The sequence below is a fragment of the Nelumbo nucifera genome, chromosome 2, assembly GCF_055504915.1.
Source record: "Nelumbo nucifera cultivar China Antique chromosome 2, China Antique-T2T, whole genome shotgun sequence".
NCBI classification, from domain to species: Eukaryota; Viridiplantae; Streptophyta; class Magnoliopsida; order Proteales; family Nelumbonaceae; genus Nelumbo; species Nelumbo nucifera.
In genome coordinates this window covers 44,687,818-44,699,094 of record NC_142650.1, presented here as the reverse complement: position 1 = coordinate 44,699,094, position 11,277 = coordinate 44,687,818, and positions in this window count along the sequence as shown.

Here is an 11,277-nt window from a genome sequence, read left to right as displayed (position 1 = left end):
TGAGCAAGTGTGGAATCTTTTCAACACCTATTTCAGTTTCAGCCGTGTCATCAAATGGCCCCCCTAGTGCAAATGGAATGTTCAACGAAATTAAAAGAGCCACAAATAGCCAACACCTTAAAAGGCGGTAGAGATATAATTCAGCAACTTAACTCATGGATTTTGGCATCATTTGATCACGCGTCTCTTACCATATCCAACACAAGCAAGATCACTTAATGCTGAATTGCTGATGCACCCATCACTATGTACCCAACGATTAGAACACTTGTCGCAGCATTTAACCATCCATTCGGCCCAACATGTAAATTTTAACAGAAGCAAGATCACATACACTGTAACCTAGAATCAATGTCTAGACTGATTTGCAGACCCAGAAAAGAACCTTCAAGATAACTGAACTACATTGTCATTTGACATTAATTCCATTGATGGAAATTGGAAAATTCCAGCAATGGCATCAATTCCTTTTGCCCAGTGACCTTGCACATGTGGACTGTACATAAACGTCATCTTTTGGTTGCTTCTGCCACCATCCTCCACTTGTTTTTCCTTCTCTCCAGCCCCTAAATAATATCCCTTTTGTATATAGGAACAGGTGGCTGGCAAGGGAACCAAGAAGCCAATCATGTTGTTTACTTAATCCTCCATTTATCTCCCCTGCTTAGTAGACGAGTGGAGGAACTAGTGTAACCTCTGAACCATGCGCCATAAAATACCAAAAGGATGGTCATCTCATAAATCTGCTGACCATAAATTTACCTTTTTTTAATTTCAATTCGCCAATTTGAGGAAATCTAAGTGCTGCTTTTTCAATACTCTTGGAAGTTGAGGATGCCTTTCACGGCAATCTGGATTTGACGGTACGCCTGTGTGGGGAGATGCTACCATTCTTCTTGTGTCCGAAAGAAGGCAAGAATGCATTTCAACCATCAACTTCACATGGTCGGATTTGCTAGAGTTTATCATATGGGTTACAACTACAAACGTCGATTCATCATCCTTGATTCCTAGACGAGTTTCATTTTAAAAATTTAAAGAATAATAGAGGGTAAATTTGACATTTTATTGTTTGTGTTTAACAAAATATCAATTGTAGGGGTACTTTAAGACAATATATAAAGATTTAGTCAATTAGTTAAACCATAAGGATAGTCTAAAAAATTTGTCATTTTTTTAGTTCCAAAGTTAATATTACCTTTCATTATTCTTCAAATTTTCAAAATAAAACCAAACTGCATTTCTTCTCACGATTGTCGAAGAACATGATAAACACTCTCAAAACAATAATGAATTGGACTTCTCACAGGTATATTGGTGCCCGCTTTGTTTTACCACCATATTTCTCTTCCCAACATCAGAATAATTGAATGTAAATAAACAAAGTTGTGTGGTACTTGCCTTCCACCAGTTGGGCTGTGCGATGCTTGAGAGAAAAGAGTACAGAAGTGCCCATAACTAGTTCGAGACGTCAGCCATGGCGAGACATGTATATCCCTCACTACCGTTGCAAGGACCAAATATAAACATGGACACAAGTACTCATTGTACAAGAAAATGAACTCCCTTATCTCTGAGCATACACCAGTTGGGTGGATGTACCAAGAGCAATCCTTGTATTGTATTGGGAAAGAGAAGACGATGGATTTAAACACAACGATTGAATTGGATTCCGTACAAATACAAGGTTGTTGTAATGGCAGAGGAGGAGAAGAAGATTGGAGCAGCAATCTCATAGCTCATTAAGATCATCGGGTTCAAGGTCTTTACAGGATGCTTTGAATTGCATCCATGGCCTTCTGTATCAGTTTCTCCAACTCACCCTTAGAACGCCCATCATCGTCCTTGTTGTCTTCATTGTCTTCAATGCCATCGCCACTATCGGATCTCACTAAACCCAGAGGTGTTAAGTTCATTGCCGAGGTTTAGCTCTATTCGGATGCTTGACTGATGGGTAAGAGCAATTGGGCCTTAATGTTGAGCTGTCTCAACTACCTTACCAGTGAGTTTTTATCAAACCTGATGACATGGGGCGGATCAGTGGGCTAAACAGTGTGCTTTGTTATCCACTCATGTGTGGTCTCCATCTCAACCATCCATTACAATAAGGTTGAGTATATTACGAAAAGGGGACTACAATGGTCTAAAACTCATATTGTATGGGAAAGAAAACAAGGGAATCTAGGTGGAGTTCCAGTAAGATTGCCCCATTTTCTTCTTAAGATATGTTACATTTTGAAATTTTGAAGAAAAATTAAGGGTAAAGTAGTCTTTTTGATATTTCCATTACAGGTTCCTAATGGTTGTCTATTGTGAGAAATGTTTGGGGTACTTTAAGTAATTTCTTAAACAATAGGGTAAATTTGTGCCCATTTATTAAACCATAAAGGTAGTTTAAGCATTTAACCCTAAGTTTGAATTTATATGAAAGGAAGGGCATTTTTAGTAATTTTGGGTATAAGGGGCAATTTTGGTAATTTTGAAAATTCAAGGGAAATTTGGTAAATTTGGTAAGGGGGTTAAAGCGGGGTCTAGGTTTAAAGGAGAGGATTTCGGGTCAATAATTGAGGGTTAGGATGAGTATGCGCATTCACATTGATTTTGTATAAGTCAACATGATTGGCCGAAATGGAATCTTTTTCAAACGGAGGTGCCAATGAGGATATTTTTAGCTGAAATTTTGTAGGGTGGGATTTTTTATCATTTCAAATTGAATGGTGAGGTCAAATTAGCTCAACTAAGCCTAGATTAAGTAGATCATGAAGGGGGAGTGATTCGGTCAATCCAAAGCCTCGAAACAAATCTTTGTACAATTGAGACTTGAGAGGCAAATTTGAGATGAACATTTGTAGGTAGGGGTTTAGGGTCTAGGGGATCTAATGGTAATGTTTGATTGGTTCAGGGGGTCAAGATTGGGGGAATTTGGATCAACAAGAGTGTCCGAAATAAAATTTTATCTTAATAAAAGGCTAAATGGGAAAGTTCTGGGTTCAAAATTTATGGGCAGGCATTTTCACATGTCTGAAGTCCAATGGCATATAGTCTGATTGATTCAAATGTGTTTGGATCAAGGGGATACGGGTTGCTGATTGTGGGTGTTTAGGCTAACGAGAGAGCTTAAAAGGAAATTTTGGTTTGATGGATGGGTGGATGGAGGAGTCTCGAGATGAAATTTTATGGGCAATTATTTTAGGAGGTGAAAGCGTCGGAAAAACCAGCTCACTTGCCACTTGGGCTGGAAATGAAGTTGTCACCATCAATTTAGGAGCTGGAGGTGATATGACCTCCGGGAATGATTTTCAAAAAACGTTTTTATTTTAATAGTGACTCCAAAGCCCAAGGCACCAACTAACCAGTTTGGGTAAGACTCAAATGGGAGAGGGAAGGGATTAGGCACCCCTCTCCTAGATCTAATAGATGTGGCCCACATAGTATACCAATAAACAAGCATGAAAATGAACAATTATTTGGACAAAAAAGATGATAAAGAAAAAAGACCACAACAATAAACCAACATAAAAGTAAATTTTACCTTTTTTTTATTTTTTATTTATCTATTTTTGTTCTAACTTTTCCTAACTCACCAATATCCCTTAACTGCTAAGCTAACTACAGTCCCAATTATCGCAGATTTCATTACCATTACTTTTTTGTTTTTATTATTATTTTTAGAATCATGCTACTCTCTCTATAGCTGATATCCCTTCCCATTTAGTCTAATTTCCAAACACATTGAATCACCTTTGATCTAATCACTCAATTTAAACTACTTAAATCGATGAAACAAGCCAAACAACTACTTACTTCACACTCAAACAACTAAGACGAAGAGGACATAATCTGATTAACCAGCAATTAGCGATTGACAATGCGGATAAATAGCAAGGATATGATCAGAAACATAATAGAACAAATGACAGATTAATGGGATACAAATAAGAGATCAATTTTATGTTTAGAGTTTAGACTTCAAGCTCAACGATTATCCCACTTTAACCCATCTAAATTTCATAAGAAAGATGGAAAAAAAGGAGAAAAAGAAAAAGAAAAAGAAGAAATAACTGGTCGGTAAACTAGTAACATAGATCAGTCCAGAAACAAGCAAGCTAATAATAGATATCAGTCCAGAAACAAAATCAAATCATATGAAAGAAAAATTATGTTGATCTTGATCCTCCTAATAGTTTACGAATATAAGAAAAAACATAGAACTATCAAGGAAAGAAAGAAAGGAAGGAAAACAGGAAAACAATAAAGAAACTATGTCGAGATTTGGGTTGGGGGTGAGAGTCTATAGGAACACCAGTTCCGTTGAATCTCTCCCCTTCCTGCTAGTCTCGATTACATCCTAGTATCGTAGAGAAAATGATGCCATGTAGGCGCCACATCAGAGAAAGCGGTGCTTCAAACAACGCCCTCTTGTTTGGTACCATTTTTCTAAAAAAAAACATTGCTCCAGACTACGCCTTGGAAATCAGGAAAGTCTGGAGCAATACCAAATTCAATGTTTTCTAAGAAAACGGTGCATAGCTAACAATGGTGCAATGATGTGGCATCTTCTTGGACGTTGGATAATGTAGATCAATGTTGAGATTGTTACTGCCAGCACTAATACCAATCAAAACCAGTGTTGTTTTCTCAGAAAATGCCTATGTGGCAGCACCGATTCCAAACAAAAAATAAGCGCCTACAACTCCACATGTGCAGCACCGTTTTTATGAAAAAATGGTGTGATATTCCCAGCACCAATGCCAAATACCAACTAAATATATGTGCAAACTTCCAAGGGATATATAGTCAAAATAAACATTGTGAGCCCTACTCAAGACTGACCCATCCCTTTCCATTTCCCGCTTCCTATATTTTCTCTTCTTTCCCTCCCTAGTCTGTTATTTTCTACCTTCTCAGCCTTTTCTCCATGGAGGACGTAGAAGCCTTAAATGAAACTTTTCGAAATATGCTTCATGTAAATAACCTGTCTGGTATTGAGCTTGTTGATATTCAACCTCACCTTCTAGAAAATCTTCATGGAAACTAGGCCTCTTCTTTTGTCTGTAGATTATTTCCTCATCTGACCGACCAATTTTTTGACCTATAAGGACTTTACTCCATCTGGAATCTTGATCCTGTCTGCCTTCTAATGGATCCTTTTCAGCGAGGACAGTTTAGATTGAGATTTTCGTTATGAAGATGATTTCATTATAATTCATGACAATGGTCCTTGGGTACTCAATGGACAATAGATCATCTTGAAACCATGGGTGTCGGGAAGACCTCAGTATGAGTGGCATCTGAATCAAATTGAACTTTGGGTACAGTTGCATGATCTTCCGTATGAAATTCTATCTGAAGGTGTAGGGTGACCCCTCTTTGAAGGAATCGGTCCCATCCATGAAATAACAGATATTCAAAATTATATCTGAGCAAAGGTGCTTGTTACTATTGACCAACCCCTAAAAGTATGATGTTTTTACAGTGCCACTCATTGAGTTGTTTATCGTTATGAGGATCTTCCTGTTACTTGTTACATTTGTGGTCAAGTTAGTCATTTTTTCGAAGATGTTCTCAACCTATACCTCATATCTTTGGGCAATCCTTTGAACAATACTTTAATTAAGGAGTCATGCACCTTCCTGGACCCTAGTTACGTGCAGAAATTCCTATGAGGCATAATTGGCATCGCCCCTCATTTTGTACCTTCATTCAAGTTCCAGCTCTACCAAACTCTTCCCCAACAACCACTCCACCGGTTTCTACTCTAGCTGCTCCTCCACACTCTTCTCACCCAACCGATATTACTTTAGCTCGAGTTACTTCTTCAGAAGATTTTTCTACTCAATCTACCAGTACTCCTTCTATAATGAGAGTCTCCTCAAAAACATTTCATATTGTTGAACATGCCCAACAACTTTTATCCAATTTATTTTCTTCTTCTTCTTCTATGGATCCTTCCTCTTCTCGAGGAAAACGACATTGGATTGACCTTCTTCAACATTTGGAAATGGAAAACTCCGGATCTCCCTATCTATGACCGAATAGAATCTTCCCATAGTAACCAAACCGAATGGACCTTATTTGTTATCCACCCAAATCTAGAGAATGAGACGGCTCTAACAGTTCCTACTCCAGCTATAATGTCAGTTGAAGATAATCTGGAGGCTAATATGAATTCAGTCATTTTTTCTTATCTTTTCTTTTCAGTTCCTTTTCTTCTGCAAAGGGCGGTGGTGGCTGGCCTACAAAAGCCACACAATTGCCAATGTTAATTATGAGTTGGAACTGCCGTGGGGCTGAATGCCCTAAAGCAGTTCAAAGTTTAGGAATTTTGGTTAAAAACTTTAATCCTGACTTTTTATTCCTTTGCGAAACCAAAATTCATACTAAAAAGATGCAATTGCTAGTTGATCGTTTTCATCATTCTAATATGTTCTTACTTCCTTCTGAAGGTCAAGCAAGAGGATTAGCCATTTTTTGGAAAAATGGTTTTTTCTATTTCTATCTTTTTACGTCACCTAATGTACGTTTTTCTGAACTTATCTTCACTTCCTGTTTTAGACAATTAGCTACATGATTTTATTTATGGACCATCGGTTAAAGCCCATAGAAATAATTTTTGGTCTCAATTAAATCAACAACTCAAAACTTTAAACCTTCATTTTTTACTTATTGGAGACTTTAGTGAGGTAGACTACATCACAATCCAAGATCCTTCTCCCTCCAACAAAACTACTAGACTTTCCTCTACTCAATACCACACCTTGATCCCTGTTCATAATCTTATTGAAGTTTATATTCAAGGCGGTAAGATGAGTTGGTCCAATAAGATATCTATAGGTTTAATTAATAGAACTCTAGATAGAGCCTTAGCTAGCCCAAACTAGACCTTAGCCTTTCCTCATGCAACTCTCAATTTTTCTGCTTGATGGGGATTTAATCATCATCCTTTAATCCTTGATATTTCCCCAAAGAGAGATCAACACCTTAAACCCTTCAAATTCTTTGAAATGTGGTTCTCGGATGAAACCTATAAATCTGAGATATTGAATGGTTAGAATTCTTCTGTGACTGGATATGTGGCATTCTGAGTCTCTTTGAAGATGAACCAAATCAAGAAAAATCTCATTAATTGGAAGAAAGCCAAATTTATTGATCCCAACCATCTTTTGCATCAACTGGAATCTCAGATAGTTCAGTGTGAACAAAATACTCCTTGGAACCAGATGGAATTAAATTCTCTATACAAGAAATATGATGAAGCACTTGTTTAAATTGAAAGCTTTTGGAGACAAAGATCCAAACAACTTTGGTTGAATTTGGGAGATAGAAATACTAATTATTTCATAAAAGCACAATATGTTGCCATAAAAGAAATGAAATTCATGGAATTCGAAAATAACCAAGGGACATGGGTGACTAATCATAAGGATATAGCTGACACCTTTATTGACTATTTTTTTAATCATTGTTCCTCCCTTGATCTAAACTCTGTCGCTAATCTTTTTCACCCCATCATAACTGAGGAAGATAATCGGATGTTAAGTATTGTCCCTTCTGAAGAAGATAGCAAATTAGTTCTATTAGTATAGGGAGTCTAAAATCTCCTAGACCATATGGCTTGCCTACCCCATCATAACTAATGGGAGATGATATCATAGTTTTTGCTAAAGAATTCTTCCAAAATAGAAAACTTTTGAAACATCTCAATCATACCTTTACTTGTCTCATTCTAAAAAAGGGAAATTGTACCACAATTCAGGATTACCGTCCAATTAGTCTTTGTAATGTGTTGTACAAAATCGCTTTAAAAATTCTACCTAATAGACTTCGTACTATCCTGGATCAATCAACTTTTATTCCAGGTCGTCAAATGATGGACAATACCATTATTGGCCATGAGATGTTCCACTACCTGAAACATCATCGGAAAGGTACAAGCTATGTAGCTATTAAAATATACATGGCAAAAGCCTATGATCGTCTTGAGTGGTCTTTTCTCCTTGAAATCCTCAAAGCTTTAGGTTTTGCACCAGATTTCTACCAAATCATTCATAAATGTATTTATTCAGTCTCTTATTCAATTCTCATTACTAGTTCTGCAGAGAGTTGGACTTTACCCACTAGAGGTATCAGGCAAGGAGACCCTTTTATCTCCTTACCTTTTCATTATTGCCATGGAATACTTCAGTCGTATGATTTCTAAAGCTATAAACAACAATCAAATCCAAGGTTTAAAATTTTCACCTCGGGCCCCTACCATCTCTCACCTTTTATTTGCCGATGACATTCTTCTTTTCTTAAGAAGCCATAGAGATGAATTGGACTCTGTTAAAACTCTTCTCCACCAATTTCAAAATCTTTCAGGTTAGCTCATTAATTTGGACAAATTTGGTATTTATTTTAGCAAAAATACTCATTCAAAACATTAACATATGATTCAGAGACAACTCCAAATGAAAGCTCTTCTTGCAAACTCAAAATATTTGGGTCTCCCTCTAATTTGGGGATGTAATAAACATTCTCAATTCTCTTTCCTTTTGGATAATCTTAAGAATAAACTCAATAAATAGAAAGCTTCCACCATTAGTCAAGTAGGTAAACGAGTTCTAATACAACCAGTCCTTCAATCATTTCCAACTCATTCCATGTCTGTAGCTCAATTACCTAAGAAAACGGTCATTGAAATTGATCAAATCATTAAGAATTTTTGGTGGAATAAATCTGAAAAAAAATCCCCATCCTTACCATTGGGCTCTTTGGAATAAACTAATTGTTCCTAAATCAGTTGGTGGATTAGGTTTTTGACAAACAAAATTAATCAACTGTGTTCTTTTCAAGAAACTTGCTTGGAGATTTCTTAATAGTCAACAAAATTGGTAGGCCCAATTATGGAAATCCAAATATCTACCTCGTAATATAATTTTTCCTTACAAAATTCCTCAATGTAACTCTTATTTTTGGAAATCTTTAGCACCCAAATTGCAAAATCTTTTCTCAGAGATAGGATTTATAGTCTCCATCTCTTCCACATAAAATATCACCCAAGTTCCTTGGATTCAAGAGAATAATAACTTTTGATTAATTAATCAACCTATCCCTGATCATTTAACAAATACTAATTTCTCTGATCTCATAGTAAATGGTCATTGGAACACTTCTTTAATCCAAAATCAATTTGTTTCTCACTAGATGTCTCAAATTCTAAATACTCCCATTTTACCTGCATATACTCACATCCACTAGATTTGGACTAAACACTCCTCTGGGAAATTTAAAACTTCAACTGCTTACATTGCCTTAATTCAAGAATCCCTTCCTTTTTATTTCTAATCAAATTAAATTTTGTACCAAATGGATCTAGAAATTTTCTTGTCCCCCAATGTATCAACTTCTTTTCTAGAGAATTATCCATAACTACATCCCTATAAAGATGAAAATCCTTCTTAACTCTCAAGATTTATCATGCGTCTTTTGTCAACAGCAACCTGAAACTCTAAATCACCTCTTCATTGAGTGTCCTTTTACAAAATTTATGCTCTTTGCTTTTCCCTAGAATATGAATATTATGGAAATGACTCATTCATATTGGATTGACAACATCATTCACATTGATCACAAGAGTCCATATAAAGATACTTTTCGGTTAATGCTTTCTTGGTATGCTATTGCCTTATTTTACATTTGGTATGTTAGAAATGAGAAAGTTTTCAAAGATTCAAATATTTCTAATATTTGGGTTATTAGGAAAACTAATTCTATCTTTCAGGCAATTTCAGACTCTCAACCACAGTTAGACCCATATATAGACTTACCACCTCAACTTTGTTTAAAGCTTAAGCCTTATACTGATTGTCTCATTTTCACTGACACAGGGAAAGTTAACCAATCTTTATTCTCCTATGAGATTATTATACTAAATATTCAGTTACGCTATATTCAAATTTCAGGAGGAAGGAAGAAATTACAATTTGTAGATGAAGCTGAACTTTTGTGATCCATCAAGGAGGTATCTTGGCCCAGCAGCTTGGAAAATCTCATCCTATGTTTTGTTCAAACTCTCAAGTTGTGATTCAGGCTCTTCAAAATCAATCATCACTCCATTGGTCGTCTTTAGGACTGTTAATAGATACTCAGAATCTACTTTCTGGCTTTAGTTCTTTTCAACTATTATATATTAATATGAGGTATAATGTTCTTGCTCATCAAGTAGCAAAGTGGAGTAAACATATTATACATGAACATTTCTTGTTACCTACTTATCCTCCTTCTGTAAATAGTGTCCAAAACTTTGTAATTTGCTCTTTTTGTTAATATATATTTTGATTTACATGTAAAAAAAATGCAGAAAACATCTATTATCTATTATATATATTAAAGCGGAAAGGGTGGTGTTATGGGCGACGTGGTCCACTTTACGTGCAAGAAATAGTATCTACACGTGAATTTGATTGAAGTGTGCCAAATTTGCTCAAATGAGGGCTTGTACAGATAGTCCCTATGCTTTTTGTCCTTTCGTGAACACCCTTTGAGGCATGTGTGAAAAGATATTTCTTGAATCTTCTCTGTCTCATCTTTCACTTCTCCTTCAAACACTCTAACAATGTATTTGTTGCCTTTCATCTATCAAATAGAGTACATGTTGTGTTTCAAAGTTTCACCTCTTTATCAAATCGATGTTTAATTTTTAGGTTCAGGAGATTCTAGTCGTGAGGAGAAACACGTTCAGTTTCTGCCTTCCTGTTGATAATTCTCCCTATGATGTGTTTCCATCTCTAGCTAGTAATTTATATTATTAGTTTTCCTCTATGTACAATGGTGTAGTTGATCCTGTCGTTTGATTTTCCCATTTTAGGAGCGGGATTTGGGTTTTACTTTGTTGATAATTCTTCATCTATACTTCAGTATTTTATCTATAACATCGTGCATAAATTCTTCCTATCTATAATGTTTCCTGCTTCTATATACCTTTGCTTTTGCTGGGCAGGTGGATGAAGATGCTTAAATTATCTGCTATTTCTATATTTCCAAAGCACTTAACACCAATAAATTCAATCATGCTCATCTTGGAACTTATATTACTCCCATTCATGAAGCCATGCCAAAGTTTTGAAGTTATTCCTATTCAAGGTTCCACCGCTTTATCCAGTCTTAGGTTGGCCTTGCTGAGAGCATTAAAAGATTTAAAAGTGTATATGCCATTGCCTTGACTTATTTGTCGGTGGGATTTTCATTTTCGTTGGTGCTGATGTTGGGTTTTTAGTTTTGAGGTTGGTTCATAGA